A 10667-nucleotide genomic window follows, 5' to 3' on the forward strand; every position below is an offset into this window, starting at 1 on the left:
GCTCCTGCTCGTGCTGCTCCTGCTGCTCCTGCTCCTGCTCCTGCTGCTCCTGCTCCTGCTCCTGCTCCTGCTGCTCCTGCTCCTACTCCTGCTGGTGCTGCTCCTGCTCGTGCTGCTCCTGCTGCTGCTCCTGCTCCTGCTCCTGCTGCTCCTGCTCCTGCTCCTACTCCTGCTGCTCCTGCTCCTGCTCCTGCTCCTGCTCCTACTCCTGCTGGTGCTGTTCCTGCTGGTGCTGCTTCTGCTCGTGCTGCTCCTGTTCCTGCTGGTGCTGCTCCTGTTCCTGCTGGTGCTGTTCCTGCTCCTCTTTTTCCTTGTCAGTTGTCCAAGGTAGAGCTGCATGTGCAGCTCCCTACTGCTTAGGATGCTGACAGCTGGGAAGTGAAGATCAAAGGTAACAAACTCCAAAGTGGCAGAAATCATAGAGTCATAGCGTCATTATGGCACTGAAGCAGCCCATTCAGCCCTTCAAGTCCATGCCAGCTCTCTGTAGAGCAATCCAGCCAGTCCCATTTCTCCAGTGCTATCCCTGTAACCCTGCAAGTTTATTTCCCTCAAGTGCCAACCAATTTCCTTTTGAAATCATTGATTATCTCCGCTGGTCGGCAGCGACTTCCAGGGCATCATCACTCGCTGCATAAAAAGTTCTTCCTCACAACCCCCTGCATCTCTTGCCCAAATCCTTCAATCTGTGTCCCCTAATCATTGTGCCATCAGCTAATGGGAGCAGGTTTTCTTTGTCTACCCCATCTAAATCTATCATAATTTTGTACACCTCTATCAAATCTCCCTTCAATCTCCTTTGTTCCAAGGAGAACAACCTCCGCTTTTCCAACCTAACCTTGTAACTAAAATCCCTCATCCTTGGAACCATTCTGGTAAATCTCCTCTGCACCCCCTTCAAGGACCCTCACATCCTTCCTAAAGTGTGGTGACCAGAACTGGACACAATACTCCAGTTGTGGCCTAACCAGAGCTTTATAAAGGTTCAGCATAACTTCCCTGCTTTTGTACTCAGTACCTCCTATTATGAAGCCCAAGATCCCATATTTTTTGCTACCTGCTCTCTCAATATGTCCTGCCACCTTCAAAGCTCGATGCACATGAACTCACGCCCCCACTCCCTCCCCTGGTCCCTCTATCCCTGCACACTCTTTAGAACAGTACCATTTAGTTGCCTCTCCCTATCCTTTCTCCCATGATTTGAGCGTTTAATATGGTGATAGATCTCTCGTTATCCTTTAAAACACACACACTACCTGAGCACCATTATTGATACAAGCTTTCCTCTCTAATTAAGGCAACATTACTGTTCCACCGTGACGTCAATCCATCGCTAATGTTCTGATCAGTAATTAGACATTTTCAAATTCAAGTCCTGACTGAAGACATCAATCCAATGGGAGCTTTATTCTCAGTAATGTGTAAAAGAATTGTGAATTAGTGAAGTATTAAAGTTCCGAAATCCATTCTAAGAGCCTCTGTTTAATCAAAGAAAGGATTCTTAATGTATAACAAGCAGAGAGAACTCATTAACTGAACTAATAATTGATTAGAAAATCTTTACTAAGCAGTTGATAATTGATAATAGTTCATTTCATGTAATACCAAAGCAAAGAGCTTTAAATAGATCAGGATTTGTTTTGACGCTTTTCTCAATTAGGCTGTAATTAGAGTGTACTAAATATTACAAAACGGGGTCCCGGTTGCTAAGACAGCTGGAAAAATGTCATTACACATAAATTTATAGAGTAGGAAACAGGAATGATTAGTAAAGCAATATATTGAGTAAGAATACTGAAAACATACTCCCAATGTGATCAAAACTGCTATAATCATAGTTTCTTGACACTATAAATGAAGTGATCACTGTTAGATTAAACAAGCAGAGCAAAGTATTGCTCATGCAAATCATTACTGTTTACTGGGGTTGAAATTTTTCGGATGTTGGTCCCTATGTAACCCCCTCCAACAGAGATCTGCTGAAACAGCCATAGACTCCACCAGGACCTAAACTTGCACCTGAGATTCCTACAGCTTTGCTTGTGGGGTGGGGAGGTTTGGGGGGCAAATTCTACACTCCAGCACAGGTAAGGCCAGTGATGTGGAGGGAGCAGGGCCGAGGGGAGTGGGGGACCCACTCCACATGAGTTCCCGTGCCCTCTGTGCCTCAAAGCCCGACATGTTAACAGGTTAACACACCAATTAGAATCATAAAATGATACAGCACAGAAGGAGGCCATTCAGCCCATCATGTCTGTGCTGGCTTTTTGAAAGAGCTATCCAATTAATCCCACTCCCCCGGCTCTTTCCCCATAGCCCTGTGAATATTTGCCCTTTAAGTATTTACCCAATTCCCTTTTGAAAGTTACTATTGAATCTGCTTCCACCGCCCTTTCAGGCAGCGCGTTCCAGATCACAACATCACTTTGTTAAGAAAAAAGTTTCCTCATGTCACTTCTGGTTCTTTTGCCAATTATCTTAAATCTGTGTACCCGAGCTACCGATCTTTACGCCGCTGGAAATAGTTTCTCTTTATTTACGCTAGTAAAATGATGCATGATTTTAAACACCTCTATCAAATCTCCTCTTAACCTTTTTTGCTCCAATGAGAACAGCTCCAGCTTCTCCAGTCTCTCCATATAACTGAAGTCCTTCTCCCTGGTATCACTCTAGTATATCTCCAGTGCACCTTCTCTAAGGCCATGCCATCCTTCCTGAAGTGCAGTGCCCTGAATTGAACACAGTACTCCAGCTGAGAACGAACCAGTGTTTTATAAGGGTTTTAGTATAACCTCCGTGCTTTTCTATTCTCTGCCTGTATTAATGAAGCCAAAAAATATCATCTCTTTATGCCTTCTCAACTTGTCCCGCCACTTTCAAAATACATCAACTCCCTGGTCTCCCTGTTCCTGCACCTCCATGAAAATGGTACCATTTAGTTCATGTTGCCTCTCCTCATTCTTCCCACCAAAATGTCTCACTTCACACTGTGTGCTAAATTCCATCTGGCATGTGCCTGCCCTTTTCACCAGTCTGTCTATGTTCTCCTGAAGTCTGTTCCCATTCTCTTCACTGTTTACTACATTTCTCAGTTTCATGTCATCTGCAAACTTTGAAGTTATGCCCCCATTACCCAATTCCAGGTTATTAATATGCATCTTTCTTTTTTTTAGAGATACAGCACTGAAACAGGCCCTTCGGCCCACCGAGTCTGTGCCGACCATCAACCACCCATTTATACTAATCCTACACTAATCCCATATTCCTATCACATCCCCACCTGTCCCTATATATTTCCCTACCACCTACCTATACTAGAGGCAATTTATAATGGCCAATTAACCTATCAACCTGCAAGTCTTTGGCATGTGGGAGGAAACCGGAGCACCCGGAGGAAACCCACGCAAACACAGGGAGAACTTGCAAACTCCGCACAGGCAGTACCCAGAATTGAACCCGGGTCGCTGGGGCTGTGAGGCTGCGGTGCTAACCACTGCGCCACTGTGCCGCATAGTCAACCATCCTTCGGATCGAATGGGGGTGGAGTGTGGTGCGGTGGGGATCTGGTGGGGTTGATGTCTGGCTCTGGGTCATGGTCTGGACCCCACCCCATCAATAACAGCTAACTAAAACTTTTTTTTTTGATTAGTGTAATCCCCCTTAGTAAACGGGGCTGAGGGGCATATTGAATTTTCCTTGTGAGGGGTGTCCCCGTGGGTACCTCCCACTGACCGCACATTCTCTGGTGGGATCAACACCAGCAGTTCATGGAAAGTGTGATCCCAGTGTGAGTCCTGGAATCGCAGCCCATGGGATTTTAAAGCCATGAAATCGCTCCTTTTTAGAAATTCTGATAGATTTGTGGTGCATTTCTTTGATTCGGCTTGCAAAATGTGCAAGAATAATTCAGCAGTATTGCACCTAATTAGTACAAAGCTGTTCAAATTTACAATTCAAATCCAAAAGCAGACTGGGTCAGTAAATGTGGCATTTTTTGCTGTTGTTCCATCAATGTTCAATAGAGGAAACAATGGATAATCTAACAAACAACTGGTTCGACCTCATTCAGGCTCTAACTTTATCCCTCAGGGGTGAGGGACTTCAGTTGCATGGAGAGACTGGTGAAGCTGGGGTTGTTCTCCTTAGAGCAGGGAAGGTTAAGGGGAGGTTTGATAATGATGTTTTGATAGACTAAATAAGAAGAAACTATTTCCAGTGGCAGAAGGATTAGTAACTGGAGGACACAGATTGAAGATAAAAGCAAAATACTGCAGGTGCTAGAAATCTGAAACAAAAACAGAAAGTGCTGGAAATACTCAGCAGGTCTGCCAGCATCTGTAGCGAGAGAAGCAAAGTTATCGTTTCAGGTTTGTGACCTTTCATGAGAACAGATTTAAGATAACTGGCAAAAGAATCAGTGGGGAATTGATTTACACAGCACATTGGAAAGTGCTGCCCAAAAGGGCAGTGGAAACAGATTCGATAGTAACTTTCAAAAGGAAACTAGATCAATATTTGAATGGAAAAAGATTTGCAGGGCTATGGGGGAAAGAGCAGGGAGTGGGATTAATCAGATAGCTCTTTCAAAGAGCCAGCATGGGCACGATGGGCCGAATAGCCTCCTACGCTGAATGATTCTATGATTTTAAGTTGTTTCCTTGGCTCCTTTCAAATATGATCAGGTACTGATCCTGGTAAAATCTTTTTTAAATGAACTTAGACCAAATTCAGTCAAAACAAAATCTAGATATTGTCACCTTTTCTTTGCCTTCTCTGCAGTTATTTACAACTTCAAAACTGAGGCTGCAAAATACTTTTGATTTTCTTCACGTCAAATTATTTTGTCAGCTACTTGACTGCTAATATTCTTGATTTTCAGTTTAATATTCAAAGCTTCCAAAGATACTTTGTGCTAATGGCCATATTTTTGTTATATAACATTCGACAGGAATACCAGCTGGAAATACATGGTTTAAAATTCATCAGGACCGCTAGCTTCTCTTTTCCCTTTGAAGCCGATGCTTTCTAATTCTTTGAACATTTTTCGCATTTTAAGCTTTCCCTTTATTCTCTTATTCAAAGAACTGAGTGGCTTACTAGACCACTTCAGTGGGCCATTAAGAGTCAGCCACATTGGTGTTGGACTGGAGTCACATATAGGCCCAGACCTGGTAAAGACGGTAGGTTTTCTTCCCAAAAGGACATTAACAAGCCAGTTTGATGTTCAACAATTTGACAGCATCACAGTCACTTTTAATACACCAGCTCTTTATTTCCACTGAATTGAAGAACATAACAACATAGAAATTTGCTTAACAACTGATTATATAAGACAAATAAATAACCCCAACTCCCCTAATGAGCGACCTTGCACTAGATGAGTTACAATTTTTATAGTTTGGAGATGGCCTTGAAAAGAGAGAACTTGCATTTCTATAGCACCTTTCACAACCACTGGCCATCCCAAAGTGCTTTACAACTAATGAAGTATTTTTGAAGTGCAATCACTGTTGTAATGTAGGTAACATGGCAGCTAATTTGTGCACAGCAAGCTCCCACAAATAGCAGTGTGATAATGACCAAATAATCTGTTTTGGTGATGTTGATTGCACGATAAATATTGGCCAGGACACCTGCCCTTCTTTGAAAGTAGCACCATGGAATCTTTAAGATCCACCTGAGATGGCAAGACAGGGCCTCAGTTTAACAGCTCATCCAATAAACAACACTTTCAACAGCACAACAGTCTCTCAGTACTGCCCTGGAGTGTCAGCCTAGACTTATATGCTCAAGTCCTGGAGTGGGACTTAAACCCACAACCTTTCAACTCAAAGATAAGAGTGCTAGCAACTGCACCACAGCTGACACACAAGGTTATACTTATACATCATTTTTTTACCTCAGTCCTTTATATTTTTGCCAGCAGATTACACACCAGCTGTTTAAGTACACATTAAGCACATGACAATAACAACAATTTATATTTATATAGCGCCTTTAAGTAGTAAAACATCTCAAGGTATTTCACAGGAGTGATTATCAAACAAATTTTGACTCCAAGCCACGTAAGATGATATTTGGGCAGATAACAAAAACGCTTGGTCAAAGAGGTAGGTTTTAAGGAGTGTCTTAAAGAAGGAGAGAGGTGGACAGGCAGAGGGGAAATTCCAGAGCTTAACACCTGGGCAGCTAAACAAAGATGCGTTCATAAATTTATCTGCCCATTTTGCTTATAGAAGTGAGATGTAAATTTAAAATGGCAGCAAATTTCCTCTTGTCAATGAGCGGGAAGGAAAGGTCCAATTCAAATCTATGTAAATCAGTCCCAAAACTTCATCAGTGGCTATAATTTATTTCGAGTTTTGGAAGGCATTTGATCTAGTTCCACAGGTGAGGCTTTTAAAGAAGATGAGGACTCCTGAAATGAATAGTGCATTTTGCTGGCTAGATTGAAAACTAGCTTGACATTGGACAGCAGGCAAAAATAAGTTGGAAGAAACTTACCCAAGAAACCTCTGTTGGGACCCTAATCAAATAATATTTCAGAACATACCCTGATATCCCCTTCAAAATCTCTGATTATGCCCGCTCTGATGAGTGCGGTGGCAGAATGGACCTCTCTTTCAGTTGGTGCCTTTGAAATACTCACACTACCCAATGTTGCTAAAGAGTCACATCGATCTCCCATGAACTCCCCAGGGGCTTAGCTTTCTGAGTGGAAGAGTAACATATTTGTAAACAACTAAGGTGTCTCAGAGGCCATTGCAGTCAATGAAGTACTTTTGAAATGTAGTCACTTTTGTAAGATGGGAATGGCCACAGCCAATTTGTGCACAGCAAGCTCCCACAAACAGCAACAACTACATCATCTGTTTTAGTGATGTTGGCTGAGGGATAAATATTGCCCCAGGACAATGGGAAAACTACCCTGCTCTTCTTTTAATAGTAGTATAGGATCTTATACATCCCCCTAAGAGGGCAGACACAGTTTAACATCTCATTTGAAACACGGCACCTCCAACAGTGCAGCACTCCTTCAGTACTGGCACTGGGAGTGTCCGCATAAGTCTTGCATCCTTTGTCAGATTTTTAGTAAATCAATCCTGAATGACAATAATAGTTAAAATAAAAGCAAAATACTGCGGATGCTGGAAATCTGAAATAAAAACAAGAAATGCTGGAAATACTCAGCAGGTCTGGCAGCATCTGTGGAGAGAGAAGCAGGGTTAACGTTTCAGGACCCGAAACGTTAACTCTGCTTCTCTCTCCACAGATGCTGCCAGACCTGCTGACAATAATAGTTGTCTGACTGCATGTGCTGAACCAAACAATAGCTTTTCCTTCCCAGACTAGTTGTTAAAAAGTTTAGACGTCTTTGTATTGTAATGTAAGACATAACCTAGGAGACATAATTGACGTCTACTGACAGTACAAAGGCATTTGAACTGTATTTTGTAGCAACTGCTTCGTGAATAAGCAATGACTAGCTTCATTCTTCAAGCCCAGCTTGGACTGTAATAGTCAAAATATTCTATCACATGAATAATGCTTTAACTGAATGGGTTTGTTGAATTTTCCCAGAATAGAATTTCTAATCAGCAATGTTCACATACAAACAATTATCACACATATATTAGATTATTTTTCAGAGTGAGGGAATTGGAAAACATTTCTTCCTATCTTAAGATGGAGGAGAGAAATGGTGGGGGGGGGGTGGGTTTGGGGGGAGGGAGTGGCCGTGGGGGAAGGTGGTGGGAGGAGTTGGGGATCATGCGTCTTTTGTCCTTGTGGAGGGCATTTATGCAAGACGGTGTCACATCTCAGGATTTCTCCACTGAAAGGATTCGGAAAAGAATTGTTAGCAGGTGCTGGGCTGAGCCTGCCTCCAGCAAGAGTGCTCAGAGATGGGAATGCATCAGGTCATTTATCCAATGCACAACTTTCTAAAATTCACTCCCCAACCTTCCGTTTCCAAAGCCGCTGATAAGATTCTAATAAGATTCTGCCCTATATATCCAATATATATAGAGAATACTTATCCAGCTTGACAAAACAAGGCAGAAATGATGAGAAAGTGACAGAGTGAGATGCTACAAAGGACATTGCCGTTTAATAATAGGGGACATCTGTCCGGATTTGGCACCTACTTTATTTTTATTCATTTCAGGGGATGTGGGCGTCACTGGCCAGGCCAGCATTTATTGCCCATCCTTAATTGCCCTTGAGAAGGTGGTGGTGAGCTGCCTTCTTGAACTGCTGCAGTCCATGTGGGGTAGGTAGACCCACAGTGCTGTTAGGAAGGGAGTTCCAGGATTTTGATCCAACGACAGTGAAGGAACAGCAATATAGTGTCAAGTCAGGATGGTGTGTGACTTGGAGGGGAACTTGCAGGTGGTGGTGTTCCAATGTGTCTGCTGCCCTTGTCCTTCTAGTTGGAAGAGTTGGCAGGTTTGGAAAGTGCTGTTGAAGGATCCTTGGTGAGTTGTTGCAGTGCATCTTGTAGATGGCACACACTGCTGCCACTGTGTGTTGGTGATGGAGGGAGTGAATGTTGAAGGTGGTAGATGAGGTGGCAATCAAGCGAGCTGCTTTGTCCTGGATGGTGTCGAGCCTCTTGAGTGTTGTTGGAGCTGCACCCATCCAGGCAAGTGGAGAGTATTCCTTCACACTCCTGACTTGTGCCTTGTAGATGGTGGACAGGCTTTGGGAAGTCAGGGGTGGTTTACGCACCACAGAATTCCCAGCCTCTGACCAGTTCTGGCAGCCGCAGTATTTATATGGTTGCTCCAGTTCATTTTCTGGTCAATGGTAACCCCAGGATGTTGATGGTGGGGGATTCAGTGATGGTAATGCCATTCAACACCTACGGGAGATGGTTAGATTCTCTCTTGTTGGAGATGGTCATTGCCTGGCATTTCTGTGGCGCGAATGTTACTCGCTATTTATCAGTTCAAGCTTGAATGTTGTCCAGGTCTTGCAGCATATGGACACGGACTGCTTCAGTATCTGAGGAGTTGCAAATGATTTAAGAAGAGTGTAAGACCCTCGTGGAGCAAGCCCAGGTGCTGATCATTTTATGGCATAGCAATTAAAGGTAGGCAGTCATACAGTTAGGAAATCCAATGATCCATCAGCCAAGTGCAACACCTACCCCTGGTAATGCTGGAAGGAAGCAACCATGCAGCAGGTAGGTCTGCAGAGAATGAGGTCTGGTTTACTAAAGGTGAATTCCTCGAAACAATGGGTGGAATCGTACCACCTTTGAAAATTCTCTCCCATTGGGACAAATACATGTCCCGTCCCCTATGGTCTGTGAGTCCCACCAACCGACGAGATTTCCAAAGAGGAAACAAGGCCGTGTGGCCTAATGGATAAGGCTTCTGACTTCGGTGTATTTCATGAGGTTATCAGAAGATTGTAGGTTCGAGTCCTACTGCAGTCATTTTGGGGCGGCACAGTGGCGCAGTGGTTAGCACCGCAGCCTCACAACTCTAGAGACCCGGGTTCAGTTCTGGGTACTGCCTGTGCGGAGTTTGCAAGTTCTCCCTGTGACCGCGTGGGTTTCCGCCGGGTGCTCCGGTTTCCTCCCACAGCCAAAGACTTGCAGGTTGATAGGTAAATTGGCCATTGTAAATTGCCCCTAGTGTTGGTAGGTGGTAGGAGAATGGTGGGGATGTGGTAAGGATTAGTATAAATGGGTGGTTATTGGTCAGCACAGACTTGGTGGGCCGAAGAGCCTGTTTCAGTGCTGTATCTCTAAATAAATAAATAATAAGATATTACCTTGGCATTGTTGCTTCCTACCAGCAGTAAAATCAGAAATTTTCTGTGAGCTGGATGCCCATCAGTTGGATAGTGATGAATGTTTGGATCTTCAGTTAGCGTTCTTGAATGAAATTTACGAGACTGATGATCTATTAAATACCTATGAAGCATGGTCAGACTTTGATAGATTTCAGAAAACAGATTGTTATTCAATGGAGAAATAAACCATGGACTTTAACAGGCATATCCAAGTACTTTTTAAATGTTATGAGGGTTTCTGCCTCTAACTCCCTTTCAGGCAGTGAGTTCCAGATCCCCACCACCCTCTGGGTAAAAAGAATTCCCCTCAAATCCCCTCTAAACATCCTACATCTTACCTTAAATCTCAATAGCAATGTGATAATGACCAGATAATTTATTTTTAGTCATGTTGATCAAGGGTTAAAATATTGGCCCAGGACATTGTGGAGTACTGCCCTGCTCCTCTTTAAAATACTGGCCGAGGGATCTTTTACATCTACCTGAGAGGGCTGACAGGCCCTCAGTTTGACATCACATCCGAAACACAACACCTCAGCATGAAGTGGGAATGTCAGCCTGGAGTTTGTACTCAAGTCCCTTGAGCACAATTTAAATATCCCCCCGCCCTTTCATTGCGAAAATAGATGGGAGGGCTGATTCTCCTCTCTGGACCTCCACTTGGTACTGACAGGCCCTGGAGGTGCTACAGCATCTATGAGCAGATTGGAGCCATCAATTATTCTGACCTGACATGTTTGCTTCTGTCATCTGCAAACTCCTAACTGGCCCCATGATTGATGCCATCCAACTTGTAAATCACATTGGTCCCATTATGAAGACCTCTCCTCGCGCAAACCAGCTCCATGAAGATCTCCTCTGAT

The 10667-nt window shown here is 43.6% G+C and overlaps 1 non-coding gene across 1 annotated transcript; it reads left to right on the top strand.

Annotated features, from left to right (window-relative positions):
• The first annotated feature begins 9353 nt into the window (after positions 1-9353).
• trnar-ucg (transfer RNA arginine (anticodon UCG)) lies at positions 9354-9442 on the top strand. Its single transcript is given in 2 exon segments — positions 9354-9390; positions 9407-9442. It is a non-coding gene; the product is annotated as a tRNA-Arg (tRNA).
• Positions 9443-10667: the final 1225 nt, after the last annotated feature.

This window comes from Heterodontus francisci, chromosome 18 (assembly GCF_036365525.1).
Source record: "Heterodontus francisci isolate sHetFra1 chromosome 18, sHetFra1.hap1, whole genome shotgun sequence".
In the NCBI taxonomy this organism is placed as follows: Eukaryota; Metazoa; Chordata; class Chondrichthyes; order Heterodontiformes; family Heterodontidae; genus Heterodontus; species Heterodontus francisci.